Here is a 26019-nt window from a genome sequence, read left to right as displayed (position 1 = left end):
CACTTACTACACACTGGGGAATCCATGTAGGAGTTAGTCTCAAGGAACAAAATCAACAGCAGATCTGGCTTCAATAGCTCTTCTGTTCACAGGGTTAATTGTTTTAATTAAGGAATGCAATAATAGAGATGCTTCGCTTCAGGCCTCTCTTTTTTAGAGGCTCTGTAAGTATTTTCTAACCCAGATTTCAAGAACAGCAATGTGTAGCTGTGCTGGAACAAGTGCTATTTTTAAGTTTCCTGTTGTTTGAGAAATTGTCAGATTTCTCTGTCTGAAAGATCGAGGGATCCAGAAAACCAGTTCTGAGTTTCTGGTATAAATGCTGAATGAATACAAAAATGAATAGACACTGATTTTCTGCACTGTAGCAAATGAAAGAAGATTAAAGATCTCAGCTATGCTAATGTCGATCCAGAGCAGCTCCTGCAACTGCAGGCTTCAGTTAAATAAAGACTATTTAACCTAGTTCAGGAAAATCCCTCCACTACTACAGAACAAGTTTTTCCACTCTTAAGGGTCACGACCATACACGGAAGCAACCCACGCCGATAACCTCTTGCACAACTGATAGTGAGTAAGAGTCTTCAAAGAGCGAGTCTGTGCACCTGCTGACCTCTGCTCCGGCTGGCAGGCCTGTCCAGGTTTAAATGATGTAAACTGTGCGTATCTGAGTCTCGCCATTTGTCTGTTGTACACAAGAAACGCCTTTTTTGGTGGAAGCAGAGACAGTTCATATGCAGAGATCTATATATCTTAGTGTATGTCCCGCTGGACATGGGAAGATGCTGATTCCATGATGCTCTGACCTACCTGCTGCTTTGTGGATTTTGTTATGGAATGGTTTCTGGAGCTCTGCTGGCTCTCACTGCTATGGCTGTTCCTGTGTGCGTGTCATTGATCCTGGTATAATGTGTTAAGACTACACAGTAGAAATACTTGCCTTTTTTTTCTTATAGCACCATAGGTGGTATTAATGTGTTTGACATGCTCCCTGTGACACAGCCTTTCTTGTTTCACAGCCAGCAGTGCCTATGACCACCTTTCTTCTTTGTCTCTCCTGCCCATGTAGTCATATGCTCCGTAAATGTCAATAGATATGATTAAATATAAAAGAGATGCAGTGCCAGTACTTGTGTATTGGTACAGGGGAAGAAAAGGATAGAGAAGAGGTGAGCGTTTTGGTTTTAAGAAGATTGAAACATTACAGGAGCAGAAAAGATGGCATTTACAGTAACGTCACACTCTCCTGAATAATAGAATTCTGTCATTGCCTGGAAACTTAGCACTTGTGCAGGGACGTATTTCGCTCTTGAGTAATTGTGTACCATCTCAGCAAATGGATATTACTTTTTACATCCAGGAGATCATAAGGGCTCCAGTATGTTTGTTGACCACAAGATTTCTTTCCAGCAATGCTGCTCGCACAGGCCTTCCCAGGCACCTCTGAACCAACTCACATTGAGACCAGGTGTCACCTGTGCACGGTGCCTCTGCCAGCGGAGGGACTCTGGCAAGGTGGCGATGGGAGCCCATTGCTCACTCTTGTATAGACAAGTGAAAGCACCTGCGTTGCTCCTTGCAATTCAACAAGTTCCCGGAGGCATAAACCAGACTTGGAGACATTTTTTTATCTTTGTTTGATATTTTTTGTTTCCTCACCTCAATGAACTTCAAGCACTGACACCTTTCCCACATCCTCTGAGTGTGGCTGGTGTCTTTAAGACCTTCAGTAGTGGAGCACAGCAGCAGTCTCTTCTGGTTCAAATGAATTTATAAGAATTCATAAGAAGCCTTCCCTGGGTGACATTAGACTAAAGAAACCTGCAGTGTGGCTCTGCCCATCTGGGGGCATAAGGCAGTATATACACAAAACTCTTAGCAGGGACTTTTGTATGAGAAACATCACATTTTATGCCATACAATGCACTGATCCTAGAAACTTTAAAAATATGATGTGAGAATGGTATACAAACGAGCAGTTGCATGGTTTATAAAACTCTGGTGTGGCTTTACATCGCAAAATGACACATCTGGCATCTAGCTGACAGAGCTTTTTCACTTTTTTTTCTGCCGCAAAGTGCTTTCTCCAGGGAAAAAATTAAAAGCTAAATGGCCCAAAATAACATGTTTGCAGTATTAGTAGTATATGGCTATCTGTGCCATGTGAAAGTGGAGCAAATATCACATATACAATCAGCACATTATGTTGTTGACCAAAACAAAACTGGAAAGTTTGAAGAATAACCACTGGATAATGTCGGATTACCACGGTGTCTGGTTTTCGGAGCCTCATTCTCTTCTTTGAGAGTTATTATGCCAATGTGTGAAAGAAAAAAATAAATGGAAACCAACAAAGATATAATTTTCCCTCCTTTTTTTTTTTTTTTCCTCTCCCTTTCTTTCCTGTTGGGAGTGTTTCTATTTGAATAAAACTCACCCATTCCAGTACCTAACTACTATTTACGATTGCTTGCCAGCCTGGGAAGTTGTTATGCAGGTTGCCCTTAAATAGCTTGTGTTTGACTGCAGAGCACCTGTTAGTTGATTGAGAGACAGTAAAATTCAGGGCAAAGGCTTCCTAAACACAAAGGATCACTTGTGGAAAAAGACCTTGTTGATCTTGGATGAAGTTATAACCGCTACCTGATGGCTTTAGTGAGGCATTGTATGGTGTACTAAGTCTGTACATGTGTTTCTGTGTGTGAAAAAACAGCACCTGAGCTAAACAGAAAAGAACAGAGCTAAGCCGAGTCTCCTCCTGATGGTCTTTCTTCGGGTGTATTTTATGGAGCACTTTTGAAAGGACTTTTTGTGTGAGCCCCTTGGAAACTCTTTTCAAATCCCCTCTGCAGAAGCGCCGCAGCCTGTGGGCCACTTTCCTGCTCAGAGCTTGCATCTCATTGCTCATGTCTTTCGAGCACGGACCTTGGTCCGTCAGGTCAGGTGTTAGAGAACCTGCAAGGGTGGGAGGTGGAGAAGCTTGAAATAAATGAGAATTTTTACAGAAAAGTGTTCTGTCTCTATCCCAGCCCATGTTTGTTCAACTATTACCACACAGCGCTGCACCCTTAACTTTGCTCCACACCTCCTGTTCTCTGTGCTCTCCAGAGGCATTTATCCCTTCTCTCCGAGTCAGCTTGATGTTCTGACTCATTCACTATTGTGTTTGTGGTTAATTTTATGGGGCGAAGCAACTGGGATAACCTTGGGAAGATCAAAACAGGGTACTTTTAAGTGACACATGGTTACAGTATTAACTTTCAAATACCTTTAGGAATAATATTGACATTCATTTGTTCTTTATAGGAGCATGCTTGTTTTGAAAGACAGACAAGCAGAAACTTTTCATGATAACATAGTTCATCTATGAAATAACTTGTTCATTTTCAGAAATTTTGTTTTAAAAGAGCTACTCTAAACTGCCAGGATTCATGAAGCTGTTCTCCAGAAAGCATCCATCTAATCCAAAGCCCACTACAGCCTGTGAACGTCTTTTTATGTCCTTTTGACATGGTTTCCAGTAAAGGTCGTAGTTATAAAACGTCGTGACACCTCTCGGTCACTCTGATTTGTATCTGTGGGATCTCCTCAGGACCCCTGTTTTTGTGGTTCAGCTGTAGTCTGTTGGAATAACTTTGACTTCCTTAGCAAGAGTTGTTACTGCAGAGCTTGTCAAAATTTCTGCTCGCTTTCAGAGCTAGAAAATTTGGTGAATTGGCGTAATATAAACAGCAATGCCCAAAATGTTTGTGGTGAACAAAGCTGTACCACTGTGTTGCTGGCAAACAGCTGTATTTTGAACACTTGCAGGATCTTTTCAGTAACCGCTGTGTCCTTTCCCAGCAGCTCTTGGAAAAGTGAGATTTGCCACCGGCCAGGGCAGCCTGCACCATCCATGGTGCCTGCAGGAACTGGGGAGGAGCTGGGAGTTATTGCTTACCATTCAAGTTACTTCATACCTACATTTTAACATTTCAGCCAAAAATTAGTTATTTCTTAACCACTGTGCCAGGCAACAGCCCTGCAATATTGCCTAGTTTGGGATTTACCACCCCACCACACACACACAATGCCTTTTACCCCACTCCAAATGCCAGAATGAACACAATCCATGTGCTTGAAACTAAGGCATCCAAGCTCAGGGTGAGGGAAAGCCATGCACAACACTGATCACATGCAGCAAGCTGATCTTGTGCTGCAGGTTTTGTTTAAAACCTGATCATTTGTGCAGGCTGGATTCTGAAACATTTGGTTTGGAGCTGGACAAGCAGAACCAACAAACTGGATGATTGCCCGGTGCCAAAGGCAGAGAAAGAAGGAGCCTCTCATATCATTCAAGTACTTGACTGTTTTCTCCAGTAGGTATTTTTTCAGTTCACAGCAGGCCATTGATACCAGAAAGTGCAGCAACAGCAACCTCAGTGGTGAAACTGCCGATGTTACAATCAGAGAGAGATAAAGTGAAGTATTTGTTGGAGTGGCAGTACCAGGAAATGGCTGAGACATCACATGACAGAGGATGTGCGCGCTGTACCAGAGGGACGGATTTACTTAAAGCCCAGACTTCACCAGACTTGACCAAAGGCAGTTTTGGCTCGTTATTTGAATTACCTGACCCACTTGCAGTAGGAAGTCATTATATAGATAGCAAATACCTACCCCACCCTAGCAGGCAGACAGACACTTTGCCAAAATCGTCTAGCTCACCTTTGCAGATTATAAAATATTATGCCTTTCTAGTTAAAACTGTTGTTGCAAAGACATGAGAAGCTGCTGCTGTTCCAGTAAACTGCTCCGCTCCTTGACATTCAACCATGTGGAGAAAGCCTCTAGGATTTACCTCTTACCACCACCTGGAACACAAATTATACGCAAAGAATAAGTCTGAAATTTTTCTGAGGTTCAGATCTCGTCTCCCACTGGTGAGAAAAGCTCCCAGGCCCTTGGCAGGCAGAGCAGTGGCCTGTGTCAGAGGATACCAATAGGAGCTTTACAAAAGCTTTAATTTAAAATGTTAAATACACACCTCAAGATAGTTTTTCCTTGACTTTTTTGGTTTATTTTCTTGCTATAAAATCTGCAGCTAAATTAGCACACATCACATGCTTGGGGATTAATTATTGTTAATTAATGGATGGGTTTATCATTTTAAGCAAAGTACTTGAAACATTACTTACAAGTTATCATTAAAAAAAAATAAATCGTATGTCTATTATAATAATTTGTAAGTGTAAATTATTTTCCCCATAAATAGATGAGATTTCACCAAAAGCCGTGGGCTGCACCTTTAGCATAACCCTGCAATTTATCACCAGAATAAGATTCTGATCTTGCTCACACCAGAATACAGTTGGAGAAAGTCCATGAGAAGACAGCAGATTTATACTTATGCAGCTAAGAACAGATGTGGTCCAAAATAGATTTTAAACTAAGAGGGCTTCTTTCAAATTAAAGTGATGATGGCCTTTGCTTGGGCTGTAGGAACAGGTGATGGTAGAAAAGGAAGAAGTACTGTTAAGTCTTTTACTGCACTTATATCTCCATTTAATTTTGCTTATATTTTATAAGACTTAGGTGAGACTTCAGATACTGATAGTCGCGTATTGCTGCTGGTTTTTCTGTGCACCACACACCTCCTGCCTGGGTTGAAGAGGCTTAGGAGAGACCACAGCTAAGTTTAAAAGGATTTATACTCCTGTTTTCCTGGATCATTAGTCACGTATGTGTGGTGTTGAGGACAGTGTGTTGCATTGGGCTCAACAGGGGATTTTAATGCACTGAGGCAAAGATTCAGAATGGACATACTGCTTAACTCATTCGGATATTGCTTTACTCATTCTATGATTCTAAGCCTTAATTCAGAGACTGCTTTGCCTGCCCGGTGAGTTGGGAGGATTGGGTGTCTATTATTAATAGTAATGGGATTCACATGTACCCCTGCTCTTTGAGCGGGGGGAAGGAGTTAGCGAGCTGGAAAAATGAAAAGTATACGTTTCTGTGCTTCAGTTGGTACCTAAGCCCTTTCTTTGGATCTGACCCTGAGTGCTGAAGTTTCAGTAAAGGCAGGCTGTGTTTACAATTCCACTGAATTTCCTTAGGGAAATAAATAAAATTAAACTTTTTTTCATTTGACCCTGTTATTAAAGTAGTAAGCCCAACACCAAGCTGCACTGGAGGCGCAATGCTCTACTGGAGCCACACTTCCCTTGTTTCTGGTCTGTTTATGAATGCCCTTCATCAACTAATCACAGTTTGGCACAGTATTAAATTTAATCACTGAATTCCAAAATGTTGTATCCTGTCTACCTACTCCATGGTTCCATTTAGATGGAAATTTTCTTTCTCATTTAAGGACTATTAAAGCCCTGCCTTTCTTGTGCAAAACAAAAGGTTATTGTTTACTTTGTGTTTTGTTATTTTCGTATTCAACAAAAGATGATTATTCTGTCTCAGTGCTGAGATCCCTGTGAACATGTAGACCTCCTCTCTTCTTGCTTTTCTTTCCCCTGGTTGACTACAATATAGAAAAATTTCCTTCCCACAGAAGCTGATGGTTGAAATGCACAAAAGCAAATGTTATTTATCTAAAATTTCAAGGTTTTCTTAATGAAGCTATTAATTAAAAAGCTGATGTGAGGCATAATTGAGTCAGGAAAAAAATCTTACAAGGCACAGCAGAAGTAGCAATGAGAATAATGCACATTTATGAATAAAAATGTATCTTTCATGATATAAAAACGTTTATTTCAGTCAAAACCTTATGACCTTTTAAGAGCAAACCCACAAACACGTAGTTGTTTGGATTCTATTATTGTAATCACATTGTAACCCAGGGAGAGAAGCTTTTCTGATCCTCCACCTTGGCAGCCTGTGGGGAGGAGAGCCGGGTTCTTGCTTTTGGAGAGCGAGCAGCCCCTTCACAGCGGGATGACTTTCAAAAGACCCATTTATTGAATGACGCAAAGTACAAATTATGACTCACTCTGCATAGGTTATGTTTGTAAAAAACAGCCTATATCCACCTTCCTAGCACCTACACAGCTGCATAATGTATTTAGTATCTCCAAGGTTCCATTAACCCTTTTAGAGGCTTAAAAGTGATGTGTAATACAACCTAAACAAACTGATGTTCTTATCTAGTGAAGTGAAGATTTTCTGCTTTATCGGGGTGGACTAGTGAACAGCAGATTTTCTTCTCTCTGGCCAGGATTAGGTCACAGAGTGGCCCAGCAGGCTGGTTTTGAACATTTCCTCCTGTTTCAACAGCCCTCATAAAAAATACATTGATTGCTGGTGTCGTTTACTGATATGTGGCTCTGTGTTTTCCAGGCCTCAACCAGATGAACCAGGTGCTGTTCAATCTCCGAGTCCTCTAATGACCTTGCAATGATACTGTAAGTAGTCATTCATTATAAACAGCTTTTAAAGCAGAGTTTTGGTGCTAGCCCAACACATTTTATTAGTTGAAACATTTCCTAGCATTTCCCACTTGTATTGCAACCTGCTTTCTATTGTAGATTTAAACATGGGAGCAGTTAGTTTTATTGTATTTGCAAGGCCTTTATAGGGACAGAACCACCTCTTCGCCTTCTCCACCCATCTCCTTTCCCATCTCCCCATCTTTCAAAGGGAGAATGTCAGGAAGTTTGGAAACTCAGACCTAGTTCCTATACCTGTGTCAGTGAGAAAGATCTGCTACGCCACTGGAAATGGTGTGAATCCACTCGTTCCTGTATTTCAGCTCTTCTTCCTCTCAGGAAACCCTGACTTTAAGGGAAGGAAAACCCCAAATGACCCTTGTACGTGTGTGTCATTGCAAAAAATGGTGGTTGCTTAAAAAAAGGGTGTTACCTTATGTGCGTGGCTTCATTTCTCCACCTATTCTTCTGCTATGCATGGTACAAATAATAACAGCTCTTACAGGGCTGGCCATATGGGCTGCACACTGAGAAATAAAGTGTCTCTTTCTTTGACCCCTCGTCTGTAGTCCTAACACAGCAGAATTTTCCTTGTCTGGTAATCTGGCTGGACTAGAGGACTGTACCTTCTGTTATTACGGTGGGTAAATAAATACTGCAAAAAAGCCTTTCTCCAATGTTGAATCAAACCCTGAAATTAATTTACTTCCTCTCTGTTCATAAATATTGTGTGTCAGCTTTCTGCAACCACAGTATGCTAACCTGCTTGCTGAGATTCCTACAGAAAGGAAGCGGCAAAATTGCGTATAAGATTATTTACAGCAAACTGAGGTGAAAAATGAACATTGGCCAGATACTTGTCTGTGTCTTTACTCAGGGAACACTTATTACCCTGTGACTTTCATGGTCGATCACATCTAAACATAAAATGTGAGTTTCAGAACACAGGTAGGGAGCAGAATGGCATTGAGTATAAAGATATATATGCTGTTGTTTTAAGTCCATCATAAAACTTAGTGAATAGTGATGAATAATATATGCATTTAAAGGAAATTGCAGTCTGCTCCTGTTTAATCCTTAAAAAAAAAAAACAAAAAAAGCAAATTCACTTATGAATTCTCTGTAATGGTTTATTCTTTGAGACAGAACAATGGAGGCTTGGTACGAAACTCACTTGAATCAATAAAATGACCCTCATTTTATGCCCCAGGTTTGTAGCCTACAGAGAAGTCTGTTATGGCAGCTGCCACTTTTTACTAACACACCAGGGTTCGGACCAGGTTCCTCCAGAGCTCCAGTGGTAACGGCTCTTAAGTCTGGCTGAAAGAGTCTGATATTCCCTGTGGATCAGGCACAGAGCTGGACCTGTAACACGCACTCACCTGGGCGTTACGTCAGTAAGTCTAGTATGTGCTGTTCCAGTTGTAGCTCTTGTAAATTAAACAGAGAAATAAGCTGCTTTTTCGCTTCGTGCCACTGCTGAAATATGATCCAAGACTCAGGTAAGATTCCAGCTGTGATCTTGCTCCTTGGTTATGAACATACATTTATGTTCTCAAGACATTAGAGCTCCTTCTACACAGGCAAAAATTGTAAAAACAAAATGAACAACGTTCTCTGTGTACAGTAGAGTTATTTAAAGTGCCTGAGGGTTTGAACATAAGCAGACGCTGTGTTCGCATACAATATAAGCAAGACTTCTGGGTTTTGGCATTTAAAATGACAATTAAAAATACAGCAGGCATGTTTCAGCAACTTTATGGGATGCCATAAACATCCAGAAAAGGATTCCAGACGAAAGTAAAGATTCACAGTAAGGATCCTTTTCTTCTTTTTGTGTCCTACCTCGGTTTTTAGTGTGATGTTTTGTGACACAGCATGAAACTAATGAAACAAAAGCAAAGGGCAGGAGGTGTCTTGCTCATTGGAAATTATTGTTTGACAGAAAATGCTCCTTTGGGACAGTCAAAGTTTAGTTTACAGTGTATATGGCTCTGTTCAGGTAATTGGTTTAACTTCAAACTCAAGTTTTTTCTAAAAAGTCTTGAGGAGGAAAAGCCCCAAACAAGTCTGTAAGATGAAAAACACTTCTCCTTTCTCAACACAGAAACAGACACAATAGACTCAAAGTCTCTCCCTGGCACAAGTTCGTATACCATGATGCTACCTGAATTTTATTGCGTATATTTACCACAGGAACGATGCTACTGCACAGTCAGGCAGCTGTTCCCACTGTAGCCTCCTGACAGCCTGCCATGGGTTGCGAAATTTTGCATCATATCGTACACCTTTAAGCAACACAGTGTTTACAAATTTATAAGGCACCTCCTGTTGTGAATGTGTTTTAGGCATTAAGCTAAGGTGAGAATAACCTGAATCTCAGGTTGAAGATGTAATTACAAGGCCTTGCTTCCTCAATACTTTTTTCCTGCCACTTGTAAACCTTTGACAAAAAGAGTTCCTCAGCTTTTTTTTTTTGTTGTTTTGTTTTGTTACCTGTGTTTCTCTTTGATCAACTCCAAAACCTCCAAAATGCTTGACACTGTTGTCATGATATTGAGTGGAATTTCCCCTAGGATGGTCAGCTCTTTCCTGGCCTTAGGACAGAAGACAGCTCGTGGCTTGCTTTTAGGTGGTTCTGAAACCCATCTCCTCTTTGTGACACTTTAGCAATGTGTTGAAACCACATAACCATCAACTGACCCACCCACTGATGCTCAACCAAAACAATTCACTCCCAGCTTTCCTGGGTTTCTTTCAGTCCCCTCCTCACCATAGGAGTCATGTGTGGCTCCTCTTTTTTTCTTTTTTCTTTTTTTTTTTTTTTTTTTTCCTGCCTCTCACTTGTGCATTCTGAAAAGTAAAATATGCATTGTATAGTTTTTGGGGTATTCACAGGGAATTGACTTTCTTCCTCCATGTGGGAGCCAAGGAACAGTTAGTCTCTTCCTTCTTGTCACTGCACACCAGCGTTTGGATTGGCTTTTAAGAGCTGGAACAAAGCAAGAATTAGGTTCCTGCTGCCCCTGAGTTAAGCAATGCTCTGCATTAGTGATCGGGTGTCTTGGTCGTGGCAGGAAGAAGTAAGGAAACTGTTTGCTTTATCCTCTTTAGTGCATGAATGAATCCACAGGGACGGAGGAGACATCTGCCAGAAAAGAGGGAGATGAGGGTATCTCAGGGCTACATTTGTTTCCTGTGCCTGTGCATGTGCTTTTGGTTTCGTTTCCCTTTGCCCTCCCCCTTACCAAAATTCAAGACTATGTGGCAGCTCTTATCTCAGCCCTTTTGTATTGTTTTAATTAGGTGATAATTTTACAACCTGAGGGATTCAGAAGCAATCCCATTCTCCCTTCCAAAATTGCTAGTTGTAGCCTCTTGTTCTGGCCCTGTCACAGTTGCAATGACATGCTGTGAAACAAAATTCAAAGGTCCTTTTTCTTTGTTTGCTTTTTCCTTTGCATTCCTTCCCTTTCCCTTGCATTCCTGCTCAGCATAGCCCAGCAGCTCTTTTCCCCCATAATCAGGCACATCCCCCATGCCTCCCACTGAATTCTTTACCTCCCTCAAACATGACCTTGGGCTGGATCTCACCCCTGTGCAGGTACTCGGCACAGAGCAGAGGTCAAGTCCTTTTAAGAGCTCTTTCAGAGGCTTAAGGGGACATGAGATAGGGTGCAATTTTAACACTCATCCTCTGGGCAGGATAAATTTGATGTTAATTGTAGTGAAACTGCTGTGGTGGATAGTCTTTCTAGCTATGAGTGATGTTGTGTGCTTATTCCTTTGCAACAGCAGCTATGTGACTTCTTCATTTGTACAATCAACCTGAAACTGGCTTGTTGAAATAAGGTTATTGCTGCTATCACAAAAAGTCAGAATGAGCCAAGCAGTTGCAGTACGTCTCCAGAATGCTGTCCGGAACTCCTGTACCTTGCTGAACCTTGCAGATAGCTTCTGCAGTGCTGGAGAGGTGGAGCTCATCTGAACATGGGGCAGATTTGAATAATCGCTTTCACCTGTCCAGCAACACAGAATTGTTCCTTGCCATTCATTTACTCGTGCTTTGCCCAGACTAGTCATGACCAACAGAACTCCAGCTGTTTGGGCAAGTGTATCACAAGCCACTGCACCTCTAGTCTTAGGAAACTTATTATGCTGTTCAAAACAATTCCTCGCACTCTGACATTTACTCCTATGGGTATTCGTAGGCTGTTTTGTCTGCCCTTACTTGTTGTTTCACCTGGCAATAAGCCTTAAGCTCTGTCCTCATAAATCATTTCCCCTCAGCTCTTTAGCTGTCTCTGCTCCTAAATATGAAAAACCCAGGCTGAGCCGACCCTTTCAATGACTTCTCCTCACCAGACTTTATTGGTGGCACAAAACCATTGCTCAAGCCATGATTTCATTCCCATCTTATTGCATGATCCTTCACTGATTATACTGACCTAAGGACCTCTCTCTGGGTTTCTCCCCCATGTTCTTCTACATTCTCTCAAGACTTGTCCCACCTCTTCACCTAACTTTAAAACCACTCATTCAGGAGATGTTGGGCAGGGAGCTGGGCCACGTCCTTACCCGCCAGCTGGGAAATTCTGGTATTTTTGCCCCTCCTGTGGGCACCTGTCTGCATTTTCAGGCAACTTGTCTGGACTTAATGTGCACAAATTTCAGGAGCTTGATGATGAGGCCAGAATGTGCTGTTGATTAAGGCATCTTTGAAGATATTTGGATCTTAAAACAAGTTAATTGGCACAGAATATCACCAGGAAGAATTCAGGAGAACCCTGAAAAAGGTGCTTTTATGCAGTTTTTCAGGACACTTGCAGTCACTACAGCAAGGACTGAAAATAATTAAGACTTGTGTAAAGTGCAGAAATTACTTCAGTCTGCAAATGAGGCTTTGATGTTTAGGGAGAAGAAAGAAACTTCTTGTGGGCAAATTTGTCCATAGCTGCCTGTTGCAAACTTCCTTTTACTCTTTTGTTAAACTTTTGGTAGTGTTTACAACCACAGATACCAGAAGGACCAGAGAGATCCCTAATCTGGCCCAGCAGACTATCCTGCCATCACGTGCGAAGTAGAGTGGTGTTCTCTTTTTAGCTGGTAAAAATTTGGAATTTGCAAAATTATCATGAAAGCAAGAGAGGGGAAGTGATAGAAGACATTTATTTTCCTAAAAACTCAAAAAAATTAAACAGGCCTCAAGTCTGTGCTGCATTTCTTTCCTACTTGCACATTCATTTTAAGTCCTCCACTCTCACCTCATTTGTTACTGTGTTAAATGTGGCTGATTACTGCAAGTGCGTTTTCTTTCAGGACTCTTTCTTCTCTGGTTTGGAAGAATCGTCCATTTGCTTTGCAGGAGAAGAAAAGTTTGGCTCTAAGTTTGGGATGACTTATTCCAAATCTACTTTTGTTTCACCTCTGAACTACAGTCTGCCCTTTAAAATTCCAAACATTTACTGTGATCGTTCTGAAGACTGAATTGTCTTCTGACATGAGGAAGAGGGTCATATATGAGCATGAATTAAGTTAAATTGTATCTGGGAATTTGTATTTGGTCTTACTTAATGGCTTCGTTCAATTATACTACTTGTTCATTTTCTTTACATAAACATTAAAACCATACAATCTTTACATTTTCTCCTCTAAAATAAAGGAGATTCTTATAAGAAATGTAACTCTGCATATTTTATTTTTTTCCATAGAAGTGTACACATGGACTTTTTAATTTTGTTGAATCCTTTAGTCGTATTTTTCCCCCTCTGTTTACATCTCTTCACACACAAGGCAAGCACAGCTGAAGAATTCCAAGTGTAACAAGAAAAAAGAAAAATCTGGTTCCTGCCCCAGATCTTCAAAATCATCCAAGTGTTGTATGTCTATTTATGCTGTTATAGAAATAGTCCCTGGTGTTCAACAAATTGCATTAGGGTTTTCAAAACCATGGCATCATTTTACGTAACTTCTTTTTCTAGGTCCTAAAGTGAGAAAGAAGAAGAGATATTTTAATTCACTTGGAAGCGATGATCTTTCCTTTCTACTTGGTTAGTAGTTTAGTAAAAGTTTAGCTGTATAAACACTTATTCATCGTGAAAGGTTAGTCATTGCCATGCTTTCTAATACTCTGTTACTAGCTTTTGTATTCTTTTTCTGGGCCTTTCTCACCATGTCCATGAAGTCCTTTCTCACAAGGTCCATGAAGTCTGACCTCTCTTACTGGCTTCCCATGTTCGTTCATTCTATATCGACCATGCAAGAACAATGACTACTGGAGAAATGAATTAAGTACTGAGGCAGCCATGGCACTTGCTGCACATTCGTCAGACCAAATCAGAAACAAAGCTGAAATCCTTTCCAAAAGTGAGGTTGAACATTTAAAATGCACCAGAGATCTCATTGGAAATGTCCATATTATCACTACCCTCTCTTCTTCAAAAAGCATGAAGACTGAAGCAGTCTGTCTGATAGAAACAGGTTCTGCGCTAGTATTGCGTAAACACATCTGGAAACACCCCAGTTTAAGAATAGACTGGGATCTGCAAAACTACGCCATAATCCCTCTGACCTCCTCATGAGGTGTGAGCATCTTATAGGGAGAAACATGGGACCAAGCTCATAACCTTTGTGCTGGCTGTGTGAAACAGCTTCGCTGCTGTGAAACATGGGAATCTTTGGTTTAAGGTTGATCCCATGATTTGCTAAATGGCCTCATGCCCACTGACTCAGGGCAGCGTGTATGAAGTGGGTAAGCAAAAGCTAATTACCTCCCATAAAACATCTCTCCTCTTGAATCTGGATGGGCCATTTTGTCCCATGACTTGTCTCTTCACTTATGTTTGATCCAACCTCCACAGAAGGTAGTAAGAGCTAATTTTCTGATTTTTCGGAGAAAGGAATTGGAGCCTGACTTTAGCAGGTTCGTTTCTCTGAGCAGACTGGTGTGCGAGCTGTTGCTTAACGGCGCAGTCAGAGCAGGAACTCTGCAAGAGCCACAGGCTGATGGGAATTGTCTTGGTCCCACTCAGGAGAAGACACTGGGTGGACAGAGTGGAGTTGGCCAGTCCATCCTCTCTAACAAGCAGAATCACACTTTTCTGTGGCTTGATCTGCAAACACCTTCTCCCCAGAGATGGTGCATTTGGAGCACCAAGAGTTGAGGGAAGTGTAAGAAGGTTTCTGTCTGCTTCCCAGACCAAAGCAAAAAGAAGCAATTGAGAAGTCAGCTGATATGAACACAGAATACATTTAAAAAGCAATGACATTTTTTGAGTGAGAATGCATTTAGAAAACGTCAATTTTTCTTTTTTTTTTTTTAGACCATGTTTGTAGTGTGAGTTGTGGACACAAAAGTATTTCTACTTCATACCTGTAGCTGAAAAAGGAACCATGTGCCTCAGAATGTCAAAATGTGGCTTTAATCTGCTTCGCAGCTTGTTTTGTTTTGTTTTTCTCTGTTTCATTTCCCTCTGTGGTGTTAAGCTCTGACCCTGAAAGGTGAGGAAGTGAAGGAAATGGAAGAGTGAAATTTGGGGAGTCTGACACTAAAAAGCCGAGGGAACCACGAGGCAGCCTGTCTGGTTGTGAGATTGAAATGTAAGTGGACTCCTCAAATTAATTACTTTGGAACCCACTTACTTATGTATGTAGACTCCCTTAAGCATAAGTCTTACATTATGTCACTGAGATGGCATTTGGGCTTGATTTATGTTGGCACAAAACTAGCTATAAAGTACACATGTGTGCCCATAGTAGCCCCTTTTCAAGCAGAGCATGTTTATAGAAGCGGGAAATGTGGCTGGAGAAGAGGACACCGAGCCTCTGCTGTGTCAACAGCATCGCAAACCCAGGTATCCAGCATCTGCGCGCTGCCTTTGTTTTCCATGGATTTCCACTCTGTTGGTGACTTGGAACACCGTTACCAGAGATTAGTGGTTGGTTAATAGAGCAAAAATGACATATTAGGTGAAATTTACTCCACTAAAGATGTGTATCTGAACAAGAGCTACAATCCACATTTTAATCTTTTTCTTTCATTTTCTATCTAATCCGTGGCTGATATTTCACCATGATAATCTCTCTCTTTCTTCCCCCCTTGGAGAATGAGGACGCACTCTATTAATGATATCTGATTCTGTAGTCATATAATTTATTTTTTAAAAGGTATGTGCTTTCCTGTCTAAATAAATTTGAAGCCTTCAGGCCATGTTCAGGGAACTGTTCCTTATAGTATATTAGAAACTGTTTAATATATGTATAAATGTAAGCACCATTCAAGATTTCTTTAAGGAGTTAGAAAGAAAGCCAGAAATGAAGATTGAAAAGAGCAGGGCATTTTTGGTGCCTGAGAAAACTGTATTATTTGGTGCCTCAGCTGCATTTATTTGCCTATTCACCTTTCAACCTGTTTGACTTATGAGGTTCTATAAATAGGCACAAATAACCTTCTTTGTGATCCCCTTGGATCTGCTGTGCCTGTAGTGACGTAAGAGCACGTTTATACTTCAAGAATGCAGCACCCTTGAACATCTTCCCTGTGACAGCATGGAACCCTTCCCAGCAGGGGAGATGTGAAGGTGAAGCGAGCTGGGAGAGCCCTGTCTCCTCCGTCTGGGTTGACCTAAAGGCAGAGTAAACGAGCTACACACTGTAGGAGTTCCCTTTTGCAACATCCCTTTCTTCAGACTTTAAAGAAGTCTGTAACAGAGACAGTGGTGTTGTGTACACAAAACTGTCTCCTCTGAGTTTCGAAGGAGAACTGATGCTGCAGGAGGAATCCTTTTTTTTCATGTGGTATACACCCCCCTTTTTCTCTCCCTCACCTGTGAGAATCCTTATGTTGGTATTTAAACCATGCAGGAGATTTTTTTAGGGCACGTCTTATATTCAGAGCTGGAAGAAAAAGAGCTTTGTGTTTTCTTGGAGGGACCGAGAGGAAATGCACATGAATCCTTAAAGCCTAACTTCTAAATAAGAAATGCTGTTTGACAACGAAGATACCAAAGTCTTTTAAATGGGAATACTCTGCTTCTCGCATCTTCAGAGCTGAGGGAAGGTGTAAGCACTGCTCGGAGGAGCACGGCCTCAGCACAATAAACTATAGCGTTAAGCAAGTAATTTGGAGAGTTTGGTCTGTTCTCAGATCTTATTGAAAAACAGCAGTAACTGTGCATTGCAGTTCTTGCTCAGTGGATATAGGTAATCTCAGAGACAATTTGAGTAGGCTATAGGAGTAGGGATATTGAATTACTCACTGGAGAATGACACTCCATTTGGAGGTGGTATGGGAATGTATTTCCATCTGGGAAATAATGTTCCCACATCAAGTGTCTTAAGACTTAACTTATTTACTGATTGCAAGTCAGATAAGTTTGTCAAAACATTTGTAACCTACAGTATAAAACCCAGACCCAAACAACCTGCACTTGGTGTTTTATTACATGAAATATTTCAAGTCTGATTGCTGAATAAAGCCCTCCATCACCTGCCATGGTCACTCATTAGAGTGGCACTGAAGGCAGTAGCTGAGATGCTGTGTTGGGTTTGGGCTGGGATATCTTTTTACCCCTTTTGTTAGAAAACTACTTGCAGGGAAATGTTTAGTTTGAATTATCCTCCTTTGCTGTTTAACTTAGGGGCATACTGTTGTGTTTGGGACAATATTAGAGCAGAATAACAGGCACACTTATCAGAACGACTGGGAAACAGATACTGTAGTGGGTGTCATGGGGGAGGGTTTTTTAGCTTCCCTGGACTGGTGCCCAGCACAGGAGTAGATGGTAGGAAAAATCTTGTTGGCAGAGAATTACATGTTGAGTCTCTGCTTTTGTGAGCTGAAGACGCCTCACAGAAGCCTGTAATCTCATCTCTGCTCTCAGGAACAGCGGCACAGGCAGCACGGCCTTCAGGAGCCCTGATGGCAAAAAGGGCTGCGGTCGTCTGCCTTGCCAGAGCAATGTCCCTGCAGCAGTGTAGCCTTCAGATGCAGAAAGGCCTGTTTATTAGCAATTAAAACATTTCTTTCTCACAAGTAAGAAACACGAAGTTTCCAAAGTTTTGATGAATAAGAGCTGCTGGCTGTAGCATTTGGTTTGTGACGTTTGTAAGGACTCTGAAAGCTGAGAGGTCTCTGAAGGTGCATGTTGAAAGATTGCTGGACACTTATTTTTGTGCCTTAACTTTCATCTGAAATACAACTCACAGTGCATAGTGTCCATGTGTATTTGTGTAGTGAGAGTGTAGTTTTAACACTGAGTTTTGTAATAGCCCCTAACAAATTATCATATTTTATAATCTTCATGCATACCCACTTTATTTTTTTCCTACATGTGTACTTAAAATTAGTTTACGTGATAAATGTAGAGCAATCAGAACAGGATATGAAACAGGAACCGCTGGAGTGAGCGTGAGTAGGACCCAGATGCAAAGCGTTCAGAAGCACACGCTGCTTGCTGACGTTTGTCAGTAAGGGAACAGCCTGGAGCCCCAGCCCAAGCAGATGTGTTGCAATACACGGAGGAAGAGATCAGTCCCTTGATGGCTTCTCCTGAAGATTTGAGGTTATGCCAGCTGCTGCTCCGGCCGCCAGCCTTCGTCTCTTCCAGCCTGGATCTGGAACAAACATTTCTTCCCAGCCATGGGGTGTTCACATTTTGGTCTCTGTAAAGCCGAGACTTGATGTGAACCTGGACAGAGGAGAAGCAGCTTCTTATAACTGGACCTTGCCTCTATTTGCATAAGAGTTACCAAGAGGAAGAAAAACATCCATGTTCGTTTTATACACAAGGTGTAGAAGATTTGCAGGCCACGCTGCAAGTTTGCCCCAGAGCATCTTACACTACGATTCATCTCCGGTCTCTGGTCCCACGTAACCTTTTCCTTTTCCCCCTCTTCCTTATCTCTGATACCCTCATCTGACCCCTCCATTCCTGGTTTCACAGTGTCTCCTCCAGAAGCTGGACAAATTGACAGATCTGTCAAGAGATGCAGGAAGGGAACTGGGGGTTATCTGGGTGTGCAGGTTATCTAAGGGGTTGCACTCAAGAATCAGTATCTGTAAGCAGTACAAATTATCCCTAGCCGGAGACAAGTAGAGGCTGGGCCGGGGAGTTCATCAGGACCAGCTGTCTTGTGGGTACGGGTGAAAGATGAGAAGTCTGAAAATAGTGGTAGAGTCGCCCTGAAGCCAGAATGAGGTGCCTGTGATTGAGAAACATGGAAGGAAAGTTATTTTTTTGGTATGCATTTGGGGCCTTTGAATTAGCTTCCTCGGCAAGAAAGGGCTTCCTGGAATTCTTCGACCACTTTTATACCCAGAAGGGAATTGTTTGGCACTGGATTCAATCTACGTGTGGGATTTGACTTCAGTGAGAATGCCCTGTGACAAACCCCCTCAAAATATGATCGACAAAGGTTTCCTCAGAGGCAAACTCTGTGTCTGCTTCCAAGTCGGGCTCCTGCTTGATCATTTCTCAACTGGGTTTGTCAAAACTTTGCAACATTTAGTCTTGCTTTTCCTTGCAGTGCTGAGTCACTCTCTGATTTGAGTGAAAATTAAAATGTTTGTTACTGTAAATTTTGCTAGCCTCTGTCTGAAATCCAAGTGAAAAAGCCCGCAATGTCAGTTTGTTCAAAAAGGAGTTTTTAGAACAATTTTTACCCTCAGTACTTTTATATGTAACACTTGCACGTATTTTGTTTTCTCTGTCATTTGTGGTCTCTTTAATTACACCATGGGAATCTGAACTGTGGTGGGATCAGACACAGAAAAAGCATGACCAAAGGAAAACAGAAGTTTCATTGGCTTGAAAGAGTTTTTTCAACGCAAGAGGTGACTCCTCTGAAAAGGAACATGACGTCCTTCTGTCTGCTAAAGTTTTTCTCAGTCCTGTAACAGACTGTAGGATTTTTATGTCAGCCTGAGCTCTTTTGGGCTGTTGTATTATGCGCTGTTTGGGGTGTGTAGAGAAAACTGATCTTTAGTAGCTCTTTAGAGATTGAGGTTTTAGCTCTAAAGTTCCTTTTTTATGTCCCCGTTCATCCTGGTCATGCAGGAAGCATATAAAAGGTCGCTGGAACAGATTAGTACCCATGGAAGTTGGATGTCAGTGCAGATGTGTAATGCACCTTCCTTCTCTGAGCAAAAAATGCTCACTTCAGGCAGGCAGAGCTTCTATCTGCTGAAATCTTAGAAGATTTCAGTGAGAGCTGACTCCAGGAGATGCGCTGGGGAGCTCTGAATGTCAAATGTCAATCACAGTTGAGCTGTCAATCTCAGCACCTTCAGTGGTGGCAGAGCTGGAGCTTCATGGCTGCAGCAGAAAGCAGGACACAGGTACGTATGCACCATAGAGTTTTTGCAGTGTATGGACTATTGTGCAAATATAACCAAGGCTGTAATTTTAGGGATTGTACTCATACACACAGGGGAAAATTTAGTTTTCAAAATACTTCACTGGTGATGAAACACAAGCCAGAAAGAACATGGTTGGGTTTTCTGATGTCAGTGTGGGCTGACGGAGCTGGCAATAAGAAAAATTATCCTTCAATTATAGGGTAAACAAGTTTCAAAGAAGTGACTGAGACATAACTGGTATAGAGCCTTATATTGCTATTATTATATTCTCCTCTCAGAAAAAGATGCGTTTAAAAGTCCATAAGCTGTTCCCTTGCCTTCCCCCTCCTCTGTTGAAAAATTAGTCTCTTTGTCACATGTAAGAGCTGCACAAGTAACTGGAACAAAACATGCAGGTGTTCTGAATAAAGTCCGTAAACATTTGTTAAGCACATCAAGTTCTGGACAAATTCATAGTGTAGCTATTCTGTTTCATGTGCTCAGGTGATAAAGAACACTGCAGAACTACCATCAGTAAAAAAAAATACTTGCCTTGAATCAAATTGTGACTCAGAATGATAACGTCACTGAGCCATGGGCTATAGCGAGACTATATGACCACTGTTTCTAACCACTCTGCAACTGGAAGGGTTTTTTGTCAGTGATGCACAAGTTCAGATAATCTCTGCAGGGCTGAGACAAGAATTAAACTCCACTTTGATCAGAAAAGACAGTAGCTGAAAAACCACATGTTGAAAAATGTTACGTTCAGTGGTTCTTCATAGGAAGGGCACTGTTAATGACACAGAAGCACTTCATGGTAAGAAGTCTGTCCCCCCAAATGTCAAAAGGGCATGGAAACACACTTTTTCAATTTTCACATTTTTTTCTTCTAGATAATCTTTCTAACTGACTTCTTTCTAGATCTTCTATGATCTATGATATGCTAATGGTATCGTGTAATTATATGATACAATAATGATAAATACTAAATAAAGATGAAGTATTAAATGTTATGTATTCATATATATGACGTGGCGCCATTTTTGGCAGTGGTACTTGCCATCAACACGTATGTCCAGGAGGCAGCACCCAGCCCTTAGGCACTGTTTATACACTGGGGAAGATTGGGATCTTCTGGTCTTGGGCTTGAAGGCACCCACTAACATTGTAATTTATATGCTCTTCCACTCGAGTTTGGGTCTGCCTGCCTTCTCTGGAGGGATTGTAAAATGCCATTACTCTGAATGATTCATTGCCCGTGTAAGAAGGGAGGAATTCAAATCAGATGGGGAACAAAGCACTGGGAATAGGAGATGGGGCTTCTGGTGATGGGAGAAGTGGGAGGAGATGAAATCACTGATAGGGAGAATGGGGTTCTGCAGAATGGAAGGATATGGATGTAGTTAAGTGGTTCATTCCTAAACTGATGTCTCTGTCGGGAAGAGATGCTGCACTTCTGGCCATGTCCATGCAGGCCACAGCAGTGGCATTAGCAGAGCCGTCACCTCCATGAGTTGCTGGACACCCCTTGAGTTAATTGCAGGAAGCAGGAACCACTGGTGACACCTGGCACATATCAGCCTTCTGCATGCTCTCCGGTTGCACTGACTGTAAAGCTGAGATGCCCAAAGCAAGAGATCTGCAACAGGAAAGATCAGGGGAAAGTAGTTGGTTGAGGGTGTTTTCATTATAGAGCTATCTTTTTTTAATGGATACTACATCATATCTCTTGTGCTGTGAACTGAACCGTTGCCCGCTATTGTTTGCTTTCACTACAACTTGATTACAAGATGCAGTTTTGACCTCGTCATGTTTTGGATTTGCTCCTGACCTGCTTATCATTCTAAGTAAGCGTTACTAGAGAGGGAGGGCTGGGTGCTGGCCACTGGTGCAAATGCTATCATGACACGAACCAAGGGATAAAATGACCTATTTATTTATTTTATTTTAGCATGTAAGCATTACCAGACTTGTCTATGTCAAGCATCCACAAATCTGAGATAGGCTTTTGCAAGACCTTCCTAAAATGCTTTTTAAAAAAATCGGAGTGCTCCCCATTTACCTTTTTGTTTGCAAATCTTGAGAATGCAGATGGGTCGCACTTTAAGACTTCTTCATACAATCAAGTTTGTGCATTTTTTATTTTACACATAATTATATACCCCCAGGAGCTGGATCTTGTTCAGCTTGCAGAATAAATCACAGCAGCTGGTAAGACTGTACCGGATTTTAAAAGTCCAGAGAGGAAATATCACATATTTGTAAAATGCCTCACTTGCACTAGTTTCTATTTATTTATGTATTTACATGTTTATTTACTGCAAAGGTAGTGCAGATGTGCAAGCTGTTTTGTTTAGATAAAATCAAAACACGTCCATTCCTGAAAGCGCGAGAGTGAAATCAGATAGATTCTCATCAATAAGTTTAGAGAGATTTACCATCTTTTAAACACAACTCATTTAGGAGGGAGAAAGTTAAAGAGGAAAATACCTGCTCTTCCTTGTGCAGTGAAACTGGAAGCAACCCAGGCTGCTGCCCAAGCTGGTCTTGGTGTGAAGTGTCTCCTGTCACTGGGGCAGAGGGAGCTCTGACCAAGCTGTCCACACTCTTTGGATACTGAGGAGCTTTCCACATCTCTGACTGCCCCTATTTCTTGATTTCTCTCCTTTCTGAGAAGGTCCAGGATGCTTCTTGAATATATTCTCTATGTTTTGAGATAACTTGTGAAAAGGAAACTTATTGATTTTTTTTTTTTTTCTGTTAGTTGTTGGGGAGGTCTTTTTTTCCTTCCAGAATTCACATGACTCTCAGAAGTTGAGGAGCAGATAGGTAAGCACTGAAAACAACCGCAGAAGAGCGAGCCATCTGGTGTGTGGAGGAGGGCAGACTCCTACAGCTCTGATCTCAGCACTAATGTGCAGCATCTGCACGGGGCTGGGGATGGTGGTAACGGGGATGTGTGGCACAATGAGCCACATGAGCAGCTGGCACCAAAACCCCTTGGCTGATGGAGTGCGTGATGCCCAGGCAGATCTCCAGAGCAGCCTGAGAAGGAGAAACAGCCCCAGGGCAGTGGGAAGAGGCCTGGGGACACACATCTCTGTTGCAGGTTCTTTACTGGTGTGTACCATTCAAGGGCAGTGCAGCTCTGCACTCACGCCATATTTTACATGTTGTTGTGTTTGTTCCCTGTAAAAAAGCGCTGTAACAAAAAAATCAGAAGTGGTTGCTCAGCCCAACTGAGTTTCAGCTTTCTCCATCAGCCATCCTGACAGGCACAGTGTTCTCCAATGAGCTGAGGGGAGGACAGAAATTCCTCATGACCACCCTAGTGGGAGCTTCTTCAGGCTGTGCCAATGCCAGGGAAAATGGGTTCCTGGTGTTTGGTTTCCTGAAAACCAGATGGCTTGTAGATAAACCGGCCCCAGAGCTGTTGGGCACAGCCAACCCTGAGATGAACCTGTGAACTCGTCTCACACATCCCTTGGTCAAAACCAATGGAGCTTCTGAAAAATACTGCTGCTTTTGCTATCTGTTCTGGGGTTTTGTTCAGCTCTCGTGTTACAGCTACTTTGAGAGAGACCTTGTCTTGATGGGGGAGAAACTCATGATTTCTGAGCTTGGGATAAGATGAATTACCGTAGAGTCAGCAATAAAACCATGAGTGCACATCAAGCTGTTAGGCAGTGACACCCTGCTCTGTATAAAGTCTTCTACCTGATGTTTTACCTCCCTCCCCTTCTTAGTGAGACTAATTATATTATCTAAGGATACTCCTAAAGGCTTAAGTAGTTCTTGTTTACTGCAAGCTTCAAAGACATAAATGGCTGTAGAGTTGCAAAGTATTATTATCTGCCACTTTGGAAAGATGCTCCATGTTTCTGGGATATTTAAAGCAAAGTAGAAAGTTAGGCTGTTTATTCTACAATTCTGGAAAAACAAGTCTCTATAGAAACTACCACTTCAGAGGTATTTACATTTCTCCACTATGAAGCATCTTCAGAAATAGCATTCCCAGAAACAGCAAGTAGAAGTTGTTTACTAAAGAGTGTGTATGTTCTAAGTATTATTATGGAGTTGCTGTATGAACCGTGGATCCACTGAATATGTTGTAAGAGACTCAAATCTCCCCATAGGAAAGATAAGATAGTGACATGTAAAAGTAGTGTGTAAAAACTGCTTTGTGCCCTTCCTGGTGATAGGTCTGCACTGAAAGAGAAAATTGAATATAATGTCTTTGGCAGAACTGATTATTTAAAAGTTAATTTCTGAGTAAGGTAACAAGAAAAACACCAACATTTTTAGCTTCAGATGGGGGGCTGCCTGTATATGCATGGGCTCGCAGTTAGAATTTAAATATTTGTTACTCCTACTTAGCTTTGCAGTTTCCTTCATTTAGCTCTCCAGTTGTAATGCACCACGTTGGTGTATTGCTTTATAATTATCTATTAGTGAAAAAATATAATTAGGGTAAAGAATGTATGAATTTGCCCTATTTGCAATGGTGGTGAGGGAAGGAGATTTGGAAGGGCTGCTGAGCAGCGGATTGTGAATATGTATCCCGTCCTCAATCCTGTGTTCATCTTTTTCAAGGAATAGGTTGATCATCACAGGAGCTTTAGTTCTTTATTTCTTGTGTGGCAGCCCACCGTGATGAATGAGATTACAACACACAGGAAAAACACCAACTGCCAATGTCTGCAAGCTCCAGCTGAAGCTGATAGAGAATTTGGGTTCTTACAGTTGCATATAGTGGAAACTCTTCCTAGGGAACAAACTCTGGATGTGGTGTCATGTCCTTATTCATCACACTCTCGCTCATGCAGATCACAGTGACTGGAATATTAAAGAGGAAAATTTGGTACTGGATTAGGGGAAGGGGCCACCCTATCCATGTCCTCCTTTGAGGGGACCAGTCATCATAGATACTTGGGGAAAAGAAGGTAAGAAACCATGAATGTGGCTTTCCTTCCTGGGATACCCTCCCAGTGTCTTGCACTCAGCCCTTTTCAGGACTTGCTGAGCTGGAAGTTGCATCCAACCTGCTGCATTTAGTAACCATGTAGGCTTAGGTGGGTACAATCTTACAATAAAGATGAGGCAAAGGAATCACAGTGGAAATGGGAAGGTACCGAGTACTAAGCACATTCTGGCTGCCTCAGGAAAGCAGATTCCCTTGGGCGTTTTTCTTTGAAAACACGTCTGAAAGCTTCAGATGCCTGAACATCACTGATATCTTCTTTGTCAGCCAAATACTTTGAAAAATGTTAACCAAAGTCTTTAATAAGTCCAGTAGCAGTGGAAGTCTATGCTCCAGATGCAAATTACTCACTCCATTGATAAATAATGGCTGAAATAGTTCTTGGTACCAAAACATTTTATGAAGGCTGCTGCGGGTGCAAAAGTAAAAAACCCCTACGTACCAGTATCATCTTTTCAAGGTAGTAGTTCAAGTCAATTAACTGACAAATACAACTCCCAAATAACAGCCGATTAAAAAAGAAAGGACCAGCCTGCTTCTTCCTAAATCGGATTAGTTCTCTGACAAATGACTGAATTATAGTTTTGAATACCAATGAATGCAGAATATTCGTGCTGTCTTGACCCATTTACTGGATCATGGTGTCTCTCCCATGCCTTTGTTTTGTGTTGTTTTTCTTGCCCAAGACTTCTTGGAAGCCTTGAATGCAAGACATAATAACACAGATCCTGCCCTGGTAGCCAATTGTGCAGTCTTTTGTTTCAAGCACACAGCATGCACCCAGACTTGCTCATAAAATATCCATAGCAAAATCATGCGATGCCTGTCTGTCTTATACATTTTTAAGAGCTCTGCCCTAAATCCATTAGAAGACTGTGAGACATGAATAGAAGAATAATCCATCCTACCATATGGGCAAGAAAGGACTTGGGACCAAGTACATACAAAACAAACCATGTGAATTTGCTGACTTCCAGAGTTCTCCTATGAGAAGTCCTTGCAGTCCAGTTCCTTTGTTTAAATTCCTGAAATGTATTTTGCATTATAGAACAGAGGAACTTGGTACAAACTGTGCAAGAGTCAGAAGATGGTGAGAACCGTGTTTACTGATAGAAGGTCCTTTCTGATTTCAGGACAATCAAGTTGAGGAAAAGCTGTCTTAATGCTAAAAGTAATTGCTTCTGAACTATGAGGGGGTTGTTCTTGCTCCAGAAGTGAACCTTGAAAATCCAATTCTATACATTGAAAAAAAAATGGCCTTCACTATGTTGCCCTTAAGA

General features: G+C 41.6%; 1 protein-coding gene across 1 annotated transcript in view; it reads left to right on the top strand.

Moving 5' to 3' along the window:
• FGGY (FGGY carbohydrate kinase domain containing) overlaps positions 1-26019 on the top strand; it is a 281837-nt gene that overhangs the window by 50484 nt on the left and 205334 nt on the right. The window contains exon 2 of the mRNA XM_082052357.1: positions 7330-7394. The gene's annotated coding sequence lies outside the window, so the exon portion shown is untranslated. The remainder of the gene's footprint in view (positions 1-7329; positions 7395-26019) is intronic.

The sequence above is a fragment of the Streptopelia decaocto genome (assembly GCF_964273445.1).
Source record: "Streptopelia decaocto genome assembly, chromosome: 5".
Lineage (NCBI taxonomy): Eukaryota > Metazoa > Chordata > Aves > Columbiformes > Columbidae > Streptopelia > Streptopelia decaocto.
This window is presented reverse-complemented; position numbering and strand designations above follow the sequence as displayed.